General features: G+C 36.3%; 1 protein-coding gene and 1 long non-coding RNA gene across 3 annotated transcripts in view; one reads left to right on the top strand and one right to left on the bottom strand.

Moving 5' to 3' along the window:
* Positions 1 to 7,956, bottom strand: part of BRINP3 (BMP/retinoic acid inducible neural specific 3) — a 376,710-nt gene extending 368,754 nt beyond the window's left edge. The window contains exon 1 of one of the 2 annotated variants that reach the window (XM_057315546.1): positions 7,869 to 7,956. The gene's annotated coding sequence lies outside the window, so the exon portion shown is untranslated. Of the gene's footprint in view, positions 1 to 6,470; positions 6,883 to 7,868 lie in introns of those variants that run through there. The other variant, XM_026517375.4, reaches the window with a different exon arrangement.
* A 2,511-nt stretch (positions 7,957 to 10,467) lies between these two features.
* On the top strand, positions 10,468 to 12,824 carry LOC130544339 (uncharacterized). Its single transcript, XR_008960557.1, has 3 exons — positions 10,468 to 10,807; positions 11,266 to 11,324; positions 12,534 to 12,824. It is a non-coding gene; the product is annotated as an uncharacterized LOC130544339 (long non-coding RNA).
* The last annotated feature ends 928 nt before the right edge of the window (positions 12,825 to 13,752 follow it).

Here is a 13,752-nt window from a genome sequence, read left to right as displayed (position 1 = left end):
ATATCATGTACACACTAGGGGTAATTTTTTAAATCATGTCGTCTGAACTTGTCAGAAATTACCTTCTAAGTAATAATCATAGAAACAATGTTATGGGAATTACCTGAAACTGAAATTTGGTAATAAATAAATTTTAATGAACAGTTAATAGCTGTCTAGTTTTAAACCCTGAGTAAATAAATTGTCAGCTTCAGTTTAGACCTCCACAAATCTATATCTAAAATAGGGTAAAACATGTTAAGTTTTTGTCACTTTTGTGATGGAAGAATCATGCAGGGAGCTAGCTAAAACTCTTGCTTACCTTACTGACTCAATATTATTGATGAGAAATAAATATTTTTAATAGTTGACCACAGCCATTTATGTGAAGGTGCTCATTCTTTAAATCAGAATTGATTTTCTGAAATAGCAGCTGTCAAGGATAGGTTTAAAAAGTAAGAATGACATGAGTGGTCTTTCCTAGTCTTTCTGGCCTATCTCTGCGTGATTGTAAAATATCTACATTTCATGGATGGATGACAGATACAAATGAAGAACTGCTCGAGTTCTGAGAGGAAACATGGATGCTCGAAGCTACTTTTACCCATAGCTTTGTCACCATTCAAACATAATTAGCCAAAATATAAAGAAAGCTATACAATTAAAACATCAAGGAGTGCCTGGATGGCTCAGCCGGTTGAGGGCCCAACTCTTGAGGTCATGATCTCAGGGTCGTGGGATCCAGCCTTGTGATGGGCTCTACACTCAGTGGGGAGTCTACTTGGCATTTTCTCTAAAATTCTCTCTCTTTCCCTAAAAAAATAATAATAAAAATAAAAAAATAAAATGTCAATAATCTGTCCTTGTTCTAAAAGTTCTCAAATAAGGAGTGATATATTAGAAAAATCTGTGTGTTCCAGGAAAAGAAGCTTATAAATCCACAAGCTATGTCTCCACTCAAAGGAGAGAAAGATGCTTAAAATAAGTATTTCATCAAAAAAGAAGTTTTAAATTTAGTTTTAAAAGATATGTGGAGTGCTCCTTAAGAAATTCCTCAGGAGTTCCTTTTCCTCAACTATAAATTTTAAGTTTTAATTCACAGAGAAGACTGGATTCACTTCGCTTAGTTCACAATGTAAAAATGAAAATGTTGTTTTTGGGTAATTGTTGAAACTTTTCATAAGTACAAAAGAATACATCTGACAAACGGGAAAACACACATCCCATAATAATTCAAGAAAGTTTTTAAATTAAAACTAACAAGTTGTTTAAAAACTCCATTTGGAGTGAAATTAGTAAAAAGGAACAAAAAAATACTTTCTAGTTGTTACTGTTGTTGATTGGTAATAGGTAGATCCTTTTTATTCTATTTTGGAAACTTCTGTTCTGCCACATTTTTCCATAGTATAATCTCCAAAACACTATTTACCGTATTTATAAAATGTACTTAACTTTGTCTTTGTATATTAGTCACAGGTCTAAATGAATAATCAAAAATGCTATTACTATAAATGAGTCATTCAATTTAAATGTTTTGTGTAAGCTATGCTCAGTCTATATGTTAATCTTCAGTATTATATAAGAAAATGTTGAGAAAAAGCATGAGTTAATTATCTAAAGGGATCACTTTTTACAACTTTGCTGCAATATTTATGTAGCCTTTAATGATTTTCTTCTAAAAATTTAAACTGTGTTTATTATTTAACAGGTGTTTACTTCTGAAAAAACCTGTTCTATCATCTATTCTCATTTAGAGGGTTGATTTTTCAAACCATCAGAAATGTTACCATACTAAAGACATGAAAGACACTTAAATGTATTGTCTACAGGACATTCTGATTGAATTAATTTTGTTCTATATTTACTTTAGCTACTTTAGCTACAACAGAAAAAGCTTCTGTACACAGTATTAAGTTGCATATCTGAAAGCAGTTAAGAAAAACTTGTATCCTAAAAGGATATGTCTATCAAAGATAATACAAATTATGGAGAACACATTATACACAACATATGTGATTCTGTAATATGATACTTGATTGAAACTATGCTTCAATTTTTAAATTTATTTTTTAGTTAGATTTAATCAGTCTTCCCAAACTACCTTGCGTTTGCGGACATCATCTGGCATGTTTTAAAGAAAATGTTTTCCAGTCATGAGAATGAGTGTTTAATGAATCTATAAAGTAGCAGTGTGCTTATATTCTGGCCACTATTTGACACCAAAAATCTAAAATGCATGCCTACTCAGTTCTGCTCTTCCCAAGGCAAGCTTGTTTTTTAATAGTGCAATATTCTAGAGATAGCTTTTAAAATTAACGAAATGCAAGACTCCAGAAAAGTTAATAAAAAACAGTTCAATCCTGATGAGGTTGGCTGATATTCACAGAAATCAGGAAGAATAAGTCTATCTATAAGTATTCTTTCACAATAACTCTATAATGGAATTTAAATGAAACACACCATTATGAGACAATAATTCTTATATAGCAGAGAGCTACAATACATTCGAATGTAATGTTAACATATTTATTAATTTAATCAATAAATGGGTATTTTATAGATTTAATTTGCTGGAACTATAACATGGTAGCTTCTTTATTAGCTATTAAATGGAATTTGTTATGCTTTGGGTGCTTTCAAAGGCATCTACATCTGAGTAAATTGGGGTTTAGGCATTAAAACAAACACTCCTAAAATATGAATTATAAATAAAAATAGGTTTAACTGAGGATAAACATCATTTTTAACTGTAAATTTAATAAAAAAATAAAAAATATGAGAAATCATACATTGTGTTTAAGAAATAACAACGAATACGGAGGAGTAAGAATCTATAAGACTTCTTAATTTTTTAGGATGCATGTCATTTTTCCACATCTGAATTTATACTTTCTTGGTTAAAAATAAATATCTTAAAGAGCAACACAACTATCTGTTTTATGATAAATACCTAGGAATCCAGTCAACTCATTAAAATATATTAGTTTTGTCTTTCAATCTTAGGAGAAAAGAAATTGGTTAGAGAATCATAATTGGGTTTATTTCAATTATAGAACATCAACTAGTTATTCATGATTTGTTACTTTGAATACAAAATTGAAAAATATCTCAGAACTGTATGCATAAATACTTTATTTCATATATGAAGTATAGACGAGTGGATTCATAATTTATGAAATCATTATCTATAGAGACTTTGTAACTGGATAGGTTTACATATGAGTAATTGGATACCAATATTCTTAATAACTCATCAAATATGTCCTGAAATAATAGTAATGAAAGCTATAAGATGTTATTGATGAAGATATTTGATGACCAGTATAAAATGGTTAGAGTGGCATTTTGATATCACTCAAAGAAAGAAAGAAAGAAAGAAAGAAAGAAAGAAAGAAAGAAAGAACAAACTTCCAGATATTTCTTCTGTAGAAAGGTCATCAGTGTTCATGATAAAATTTCATCTTTAGAGAATCTTTTTTTCTACACTAGAATAAACATTATTATACTATCCCCTTCTTTTAACAATCCATTAGCAATCAATAATATTCAAACACAAATTATTTTTTTGTTTTCCTTTAGAACTTATGAATTGTAAATATTAAAATCATATAACCATATAGCAGTGAATGGAGAAACTGCTCAGAGTTACATTCCTAAATGTCTAAATGAAAATATCCAAGTAGTTGCTAAATTAAAACATCAACAATGCCAGATGTCTACTAATTTATTCTGGTAAACTGAATATTAGTTTATAAATGATGTTCAAAAAGTCTGACATTTTTTGCATTTTTCCATTTTTAAAGTTGCTACATGTGAATATTTTTACCTTGTTTCAATTAGACAGACAGGAATCATCAGGTTTTTAGTATAAATTTGCTAAGAAATCAGACTTTCCTTTCACTAAATGATACTGAAAAGTTAATCAAGAGTAACTATTTTTGTAAATGTGACTATTGTCCCAGAACTACATTAAAGCCAAGGTAAATATAATGTAATTAAGAACTAATGTGCCTCAGGCAATGTATTCTTGAACTTTTGTTTTGTTTTTTAGCTACACGATATCAAAACAAACAGAAAATATTTTTAAACTCATTAGACACCGTAACACCATAGACCAAGAATGTTTGATACTAATATTTAAAAAATAAAAGTTGTCAACATCATTACTTTTTCATGGAAAGAGAACTTTATCCAAAAAGACAAAAAAAATTAAACGTAAATGGTACCTTTTTCAAAATACACTGCTTTCATTGCATGTTTGTCTATTTAAAGCATCTTCATCTCTTATGTCATTTATCTATAACAACTCTATAAAGTAGATATTATTTTCCCCCATATGAGAGTTGAGGAAAATAAATGAAGAGTGGTCAAGAAATTTCACTAGGATCATACTTAGGAGGTAGAACTAGAATCGACATTGAGGAAAGTATCCTAAACCCATCTCACTCTACTTTTCACAATAACCCACCACTAGGGATAGACAGAAAAATGTTAAGAATCTTGGAGGCCTACCTCATTAATCATAAGTCTTAATCACAATATCCAAAAATCTTTGTGATATTTTTTCATGAAAGATAAATTTGTACTCAACATGTCACAGATTGGTATTACATTCCTGTTTGTATCTGAACTTCAGACTAATAACCAATTTTTTAGATTACTGAAATTGTAGGTACTTATTCTAGTCAGAAACTGCTCATTTTAGAGATAAAATGAGAAAAATCAATGTAATAGGGAATATAGGAAACTGAAGCATAGGTTGAAAACAAAGTATCAAAGTTCTGAAGTCCTACCAGTTAAGTTCTTTGCACTTGTAGAGAGAAACACACAAAGGCACTATTCTGAAAAGAAATTCCATTTTTTATTTAAAGAACACACAAATCTAGTAGTAAGGTTAATTTTATATATGCATGTGTATATATAGTACACACTCACACACACATACACACTCACAAACACACACATTCTTTTAGAATCCCAAGGTTTCTTCCTACTTAGGTTTGATTTACTTAACTGTAATATACTAATCATTTTGCATGAAGAAAATCAAGAGGTACTGTATTTTATTTTAAAAATCTACATTTTCATTATAATGTTGAGTTTAGGAAAATATTTCATGAGAGGCTAGAATTACATATTATCTGATTAAATGATAAATGAAATCAATCATTTGTATCGTGTCTATTTCATTTGGAAAACATATTAAAGCAATGTAGATTTAAATAAATACTTTCTCTACCCACCCAAAAGTGGGCGTTCACACACACACACACACACACACACACACACACACACACTGAGCATGTTCACTACAATAAAACTCCAGAAGGTAAAATGCAAAAGAATTGAGGAATTGGAACTCACTGACAAATTACTCTCTCTACTGATGTAACAACTACTTCTTGCCTCAAACTCCCTTTTAAGAAAAGCACTATAACTTTGCAATTTTATGACCCAAAGTTTCAATTATTCTTCTTATATTTTCAAGGTGTTATCAGTGAGCCTTACAAGCAGAAAAATTATTGATCAGGGATCCACGTCAATAAATGTGAGTACTAAAAATATTTCCGGAGAAAATCTTAAAGAATACAATTTCTTAGAGAAGAGAAAGTGTTAGAAATAAATGGAATAGTTTTAGGATTGTGTTTTATTTTTTGCCTCGTTATGTGGGGACTCCAGACTCCTTCAACATGTAAGCAAAACATAGCAAAACATTATCAATAATAATAACAAAACTTCACACATTCAAAATATATGCTGTCCTTTTAATTAAGTTTTTTTGTTAAATCTAAATAGAAGAAATCTATTGACTGCTAATATTATACATCTAAAAATCTGGAATTTATAAAAGCTTTATTTATGGGTGATTTACTACAATTTTCTAAATTTATTTTTTCAGTTTCCAACTGGTTTTCCGAGACCAAAAATTTCTATACTGGGGTCACATATAACATAGCCTTAGGGCAAGCTCTTTTCTTATTCTGTTTGAAAACCCAACCAACCCCCACCCCAAGATTTTTTTTTGAAATTGATTAAATAATAAGGCTATAACCCACTAAACGTTTCTCTCAAGTAGTCAGAATTAAATTGCTACTTCAAGATGCCCTTTATAATTCTCCAATCGTCCTTATATTAAGGTCTGTGACCTTAACAAGAAGCACTATTTCAAGGCATTTCTGTAACTACTATTTTACATACTTCATTAGGGTTATGCATCCCTTCCTCCAACTCTGTACCCTCCCCCATTTCTTCCTCTCACCTCTGCCCAGTTTATGATTTTTGTAACATTGTTAAGCATTTAAATGAATGTAAGTTGAACATTTAAATGGATTGAAAGTCTTCACCAACGTGAATACTAAGAAGTTATGCATCAAAGCAGAACCATCTGAAAATACAGGTATCCCATCGCTTGAAACAGGGAAAAATTATCACAGGATGGGTCAAATACAGGTTATATGATTATCAATAAAATATAGGCATTCAGTCCTTACCTGCTTAACTTCATGATGACAAACGAATCTAAACAGCATGCAAAAAGTCTCAAAATTCTGAATCATCTGTCTTCGAAGCTGCTGTGACAGTTTATACCCTGATGCTTTCTCCCTGGCTTACATACATCTGACTGGCTAGAATATTTGTAAGCAATACTAGGGTTATTTTGCAACCCCAGTCACCTCTTCCTCTTTTCAAGCCTCTGGTTGGCATCTCACACAGCTCGAAACAGGCATCTTATCTTCGGAGGTAGAGCCTCCCCAGCGTTTCCCAAACGGATTCCCATTAGAAGGAGGTCCCTGCTCTAAATGGCTGATCACGTTCTCGACCTGGTGCAGAGTAAAATACTCCGGTTCAACTCTTGGGGACCAGGAGAACAGCCATCAGAGACTTAAACTCTCTGCCACTGCTTGGCTGCAGAACCAGCAGTAATCGGCGGCCAAGAAGCACCACCCCCTCTCGGGTGGACACCAAGGGGAGCGCTCCCAGTCACAGATCCTCCTACTTCCCACCCCACCTCCAGAAAACGGGAAACAGAAAAATAAAAGCCCAACTTGAAAGTGGGTCTAACATAAGCCAAACGGTTCCCAACCTCACTCTTTGCTTTAACTTCAACCTTATATTCCAAGCTCCAGCTTCAATTTGAAATCCAACTCTCTTTCCCCCACCCCACCTCCCCCAGATTCTTGCGAGTTGCTGAAGGCAGAGAGGGAATGACGGCCAGTAATACTTTAACACAGAGCCTGAGAAGTCAGTTAGCAAGTGTAAGCCCAACTAAGCAGCTTAGGGGGGTGAAGACGGCTATTATGATTTTATAAAGCAGGCATGCTGAAAAGCCGTCATTTATTAGTCTCAGGTATAGCTCATTAAAAATAATAAATAAATAAATAAATAAATAATAAAAATAAAGCAAGCAAATGCAAATGCAAAAGGGCGTTGATAAGAGTCAAGAGTTCCCAAGTCTGTGCCTTCAGACAGAAAAGAGGTTTTGCTCCAGTTTGGCCTGAGGCAGGCTGGAAATGGAGCGGGAGGCACGGAGGCAGCCCCCCTGCACTCCCCACGCTCTGGGGCTGCAAATGCCTACCCCAGCCCAGAGCGCCGCAGGGCTGAGTGCGGAGCCTGCGCCAGCCGGGCAGAGTGCGGGACCCAGTCCCTGCCCGTGGCGCCATCCGCACACCCAGCCCCGAGCCCACCGCCAGCCAGGCAACCGGGCACCTCGTCCGCGTTCCCCGCGCCCAGGTGGCTTAGGCGTTGCCGGGAGCTGCGGAGAAACCTCCGGGCACGGTCGCCTGTTGATAGCCCTCTGGTTAAGCGTCCTTGGCGGCAGAGCCTCTCAGACGTTAACTGTCCCCTCACAAGCTTGAGTTTCAGGCTATCCTAGAGCAAAGCGCACTTACCTAAACACCGCACGTCTGGGCTGTACTGGAGTAGACTAGGTTAAGAAGAAAAGGTCTGACTGCCCTGAAAGTTGCGTTTTTTGGTTTTGTTTTGGGGGTTGTTGCTGTTGTTTTTTTTTTTTAACCCCCCTCCTTCCACCCTTGCGCAATAGCAGCAGTCCTCCAAAGAGGATATTTGAATTGGCGAATTATGCTAAGCCCTCATTTCTTCAACTAAAGTCACGGCGGCGGATGGCACTTGTCACAGGACGACCAGACTAGGAAGGAGACCAGGTAGAAACTAGTGACGGGTGAGGGGAGCCAAGCGGTGCGGACCACAGTCTCAGCCCTGTTCTGATGGGCTGGCGGTGGGAGCCAAGGGGGGAAAGCCCTTGAATCCTGAGACTGGGGGATGGGATGACGCTGCAGCTGGAGTACTTTTATGTCTGGAAGCTAAAAGGGCTTTTGAATTTAAAAAAGCATTACTTAGGTCGTCGCATCAGCCATCAGTGAGGACAGGGATAGTTCTTTATGAGAAATTAGAAAATAGAGAGAGGGGGGAAAAAAACGGAAAAAGAAAGGAGAATGAAGGAAGAAAAGACATAAGGAAAGAAAGAAAGAAAGAAAGAAAAAAAAAAAGCTTAAACAATGGGTTCTCACCTCCGTCCATCCCAATGAAGAGAAATGTTGTAGAAACCAGGAACTTGATCTGACGGGGGCTGGGCAGGGTGGGGGGGGTGTCACAGAGAAAACCCTAAAACCTTGGTATGCATTAGAGATTGCAATACAGGCAGGCTTGACATTTAATTAATACCATGTCCTTGTCAATATATGAAGTAAAAGCTAAGATTTAAATGTTCCTCAACATACCTATACTTAAAGGGGAAGTGATAATCATAACTGTCAGTTAAGCCATAAAAAATGTTCATAAAATCAAAAAACAGTGACATATTAACATACTTATTAAAAAATGAGTCTGGGGGTTGAACGAGTGTGAAGAGTGAGGCAATTAAATTTTTCATACAAAGTCTGTCCCTGATTTTCAATTTATTAGAACCAAGATAATCAGTGCTTTCTTCCGATAGCTCTCTTCCTCTGAAAGGAGCACTTTGTGTCCAATTAGCTGTTCACCAGCTAAATTCACAAAATCAGAAATGTGCTAAATATGATGCCTGAATTGAAATACAATGTCCAAAATAACGTGTTCATGTGTGACTTGGGATATTATAAGAAAAAAATGGTGCACTTAAAACTCCCACTCTTCTTCTTACCATAGAGTGGCTTTTAGTGCATAGTGCCTTGCTAAACCCATAAAAATACACTTTACAAAAGTCCTCCTTCAGTCATGTAATTGCTTGCAATGAACAAATGCTGACCTGAACAACCTTCTGAAGATCAGAGACTAGTGAACTTTCTCAGACCCTGAAATTGTCAGAAGGTTTCTTTTAAGCCTACTCTTAGATAAACATATAAAATTTGACCTTTCAAATGGCACAAGAATGTGTGCCGAGAAGCATTAATGGGAGGGGGGAGGGATAGTTAATGTTTCCTATAACCTGTAATATAAATGAGGACAGAAATAAATAATGTAAAAGGTGATGGGATGATTCATTACATGGGCTATATCTTAGTAGCACAATTTCAACTAATATACTAATTAATGAACAGTCACATAGATCTTTGAGTTCGGAAAGTAACAAAAATACCTTAAAAAATGAGATAGTGCTGAAACAAACAAAGCTTATTAAAAATAACACTAGCAATAAGCTTCTAATAAAATATAAGGAGAATAACTTACCAGAGGACATTTCAGGAAGCAAGATGACTGTGAGAAAAATATATCCATGATGCAAACAGATATTCCATGATCTTCCAAATCAAGGTAGTGATGAGCTGCAGGGTGGTGGAACTTTGAAAAAACCAGCAGTTCCTGGTGGCATGTAACCAACTACAAACCAGTTACACAGAAAGCCATGAACCCCCAAGGAAAAGAAACAAAATGTGAAAGAGGTGCCTTTTATTTTGGGGGGTGGGGGGGCTTATTTGTAATGATCCTTAGGCAGACAAAGTGAAAATTTACTGACTGTACATGCCCATACAGTGGGGGGAAATAGGGGCTGTGTAACCCCAGAGAACAGGAGGTGAAAAACAGATAAATTTGCAAAGAGAAGTAAAAGGATGTGTTGAAGACAAGAGATAAAGAGAGAACTAGTGAGCAAGGCTGTAGTCATCCTGATAGATACAGCAGCAAGAATGATTTAGGCTGCTGGGAAGGATCCAATGAGAATTCAAGAGGGCACTGCTTCGGAAATCCTGCTCTGATCTTCCCACTCTCAGTTCTTTAAGAGTTACCTGCGTTGGGAACATTATTATTAGGATTAATAGTATTCCATCAGTGTATTTCACTAGGATTTCCCTTGAACTCTTTCACTCGCAGCAATTGAGGGAGGCGTAGTAAGGAAGCCCAAAACAACCAACTCCCCCAAATAAACCACTGTGGTCACTTTAGGATGACCAAATCATCAGCGATTTGCATGGGGGGGGGGGGGGATCGAAGGGCTGAAGATGTGGATGAGGCCGAGTCGCCTGGCGCTATCGGGGGCGCTGTGCCGGAGGCTTGGGCAAGGGGGCCCGGAGCCGTGGTTACAAGCTGCAGCGGCGGCAGCAGAAGCCCTCCCAGGTCCTGTTTTCTTGGAGAATTCTGCAGCCCGCGACTCAAGGCAATTCACTTCCACCCGAAACCTCAGCTCCAAATGCCTTGTTTTAGAAGCTAGAGCTTTGGAGGTTCCGAGAACGCTTTCTGGGAGAGCGGGTGACAGGCTGTGAGGCTCTCGCGTCCCCTCTGATTCCTGCACAGTTACCGAAGAGGGAGAGTATGCTAGAAATGGCTTTGCTGCTGAATGCATTATCTTGCCATTTTCGTATCCCGATACGGCACATGCGATCGCCTGATCGATCGGGTAAGATTAGCTTTATTCCTTCTCTATTTTCCTCTCCATGGTCCCATCCCTTCTCTAAGCCCAAATCCGAAACCCAAATCCTAGGTGTTTCTCTCTCTCTCTCTCTCTCTCTCTCTCTCTCTCTCGTCCAATTGAAGAACTTCCCTTTCCTCTTTGAAACCTACTTCCCCCGGGGAATTGCTTGTGTGACTGAGGGGCTGGTAATTCTCTTTGTAGATGATTTATATTTTGGCTGTGAAATGATTCCCCCTCGCCACCCTCGGTACCCTCCTTAGAGAAGATCCCTCCCTCCCCATGGGTTCACTCTCCGAGCTTGGATCTGGATGAAGAGCGCTGTGGGAGTCTTTTGCCCTCTGCTCTATCTTCCTCTGGATCCTGAAGCTTAAACATTATCCCCCCCCCCGCCCCTCTTTTTAGAAATAGGAGGGAAAGGTAGAGTGGAAATTGATTTCTTGCAGAGACTGAGGCGCCGAATGATAGAGGGAATAAACATTTGCCCTGGATAAAAATGTTCTTGGTAAGTAATCTTATTTTCTGCGGTTGAAAAGGAAACACATTCCTTCTCACTGCCCCATCCCCCACTCCATTCATTTATTTGCTCTCTGTATGTAAATCACGAGCTGGGTCAGTGGAAATTTTCTTTTCCTCCTTCCTAGGAGAATAGGAGCATGTAAGGGTGAATTTGAACTAGGGGGCTTTTAAGAAGGCAATATGAAGGCTTTAAGGCTCTTCATTTCTTACAATGAAAACCTACACACGGGTAAAGCTGATTTCTGCTTGCTTGCTGGAAGAGTATTTAAACACCTCCTTTATTTCTTACTGTCTTTTCTTTCTGAAAATAAAAATAGTTAAAGGTAGTAGCCCCATGTCCAAGGTTTTCATATTCCTCGGCCGTGTTCTAAAATTCCATTCCAGAAATCAGAATGTGTATTAAGTTAAAGCTTAATAAGTAAGCTTTAAGCTAAAGGTGAGTTAAAGCTATAGTGCCCCTTACTAATGTGTACATCATTGTTCCAATTCTTATACCAGATACAAATTATTAGCATCTGAGATAGCTGTTTGCATGTTGTGGTGATCCCTATAAATTCATAAAGCCCTCTGGTTTTCATGAGTCTATAGCACCCCCAGCTTGCGTTTGCTTATTATGTGAAGAGTGTAAAAGTGGGAGGAAGCCAAACAGCCCTGAATTGTGCTTACATCACATGTCACAAAGTGTGCAGAATAATACATCTTGCAAATTGTGTGAACTTGGTTTATCAAGTGTCAGCTAACCAGTTTGGATGTGAAAAACTAACGGAGACTTGCTCTAAGAGAACTTATTGCAATTTTGAGTTACAGAATATATTTTACTGGTGTAATATCTATATTATTTTTTGCCTCCATTATTGTTATAGCTTGTACTATACTCCTCTTATTCCCAAATTTTAATGATAAAGAATAAGCTAAATTGCACAAAATTTATTCCTGATGTAAATAGGATGGCCTTAACTGAATCCAAAATATCTGATATTAAAATTCCATTGATAAGAATAGACTTCATTTCAGATCAGCAGTTTTCTAGAAATCTACTAGGAAATCCCAGAAGAGAGATAGCCAAGTGTCATATTTCAACAGCAAAGCAAACTGTGAATGTGCTCAATCAAGTATCTATAGTCCTTATTACTATCAAAATTGTCCAGGGAAAAAATTTCATGTATGTATAACTTTTTTTTCTTTCTCTCCTTAGGCTGTGTTCCAGCCCTAATAAGGACCTAGAACAGAAGTTTGTCTTCAGTCACCTAATTTTACCCAAAAGATTACTACGGTTGTTATGTCTGTGTTTTACACAGGCCGGCAAATGTTGATAGGGGGATCTGAGGTCCACACAAGGAGGATGACTGTCCTGAATTACATTAGTTACAAATTCAACCTTAACAATTGTGATATAGAGAGAGCATACTTTTCATATACGATCTTCATATGCTGCCTAAGCCTACTTACCTAAATTGCTATTCAAAGAAATATAGTTTATTGAGGACCAACCCGACTTAAGTTAGAAAATGTAACATTAGAATTCTTATTTTATATGTGAAATAAATGTAAGTTTGCTGTTCTTTTAAATATTTGGAGAATAAAAAGTACAGGATAAAAACATTAATTTTGTGACCAGTGGTTCCTTAATTTTAACATATTTTATAGCACTTAAAGTTTATTAAACTATCTAAGTATTTGAGGATTATATTAAATCATATGATGAAGTTTGATGAACCTCAAAATAGAGCCATAGGCTTTTACATCTCTCAGCTAGCTCTTACCTGGTTTGTACTTAGAACAGTCTCAAAAGTCACACATTTTAATTTTATACTGAGCATGTCCTTTCCTGGATAATCTCAAGGCACATCTACCATTGGTATCTTAGCACATTTTATCTCACTGGTATTGTTTTTGTTTGCTTTCCTGGCTTCTTCTTTTAAATGTATAGGTACCACCTAATATATTTCTTACTTATTAATCCATTAAAATGTCTAGTCTAAAAGCAATGTTCAAGGTATATTGTATTAGAGAAATTGCGAATCAATTGGCTTGTGAATAAAAATGTCAATGTGCTTTAGGTTGTTTTAACCTTAAATCAAATTTATAACAAAAATGTAGTAATAGAAGTAAACTCAAACTCTTTCTTGCATGCAAAAGAGTCAGTCATACATCACACCCACGTGCATATATAATTTCCTTCATTAGAATATTTAAATTTATTCATTTTAGTCTCTGCTATATGTTTATTTTGGTTTTAGATCTTTTTCTTTGAAAGTGTCTAAAGTTTCTTAAATACCTAAGTGTGAAAGCATTTTCACGTCTTATTCCGTAAGATGAATATGCTGCTAAATAAACTGAGCCAATATATTTGAATCTCAAAATAATTACAACAGTCCCCTGCCTCATCCACAGAGGACATGTTTCAAGGCCCC

This window comes from Ursus arctos, unplaced genomic scaffold, assembly GCF_023065955.2.
Source record: "Ursus arctos isolate Adak ecotype North America unplaced genomic scaffold, UrsArc2.0 scaffold_2, whole genome shotgun sequence".
Lineage (NCBI taxonomy): Eukaryota > Metazoa > Chordata > Mammalia > Carnivora > Ursidae > Ursus > Ursus arctos.
This window is presented reverse-complemented; position numbering and strand designations above follow the sequence as displayed.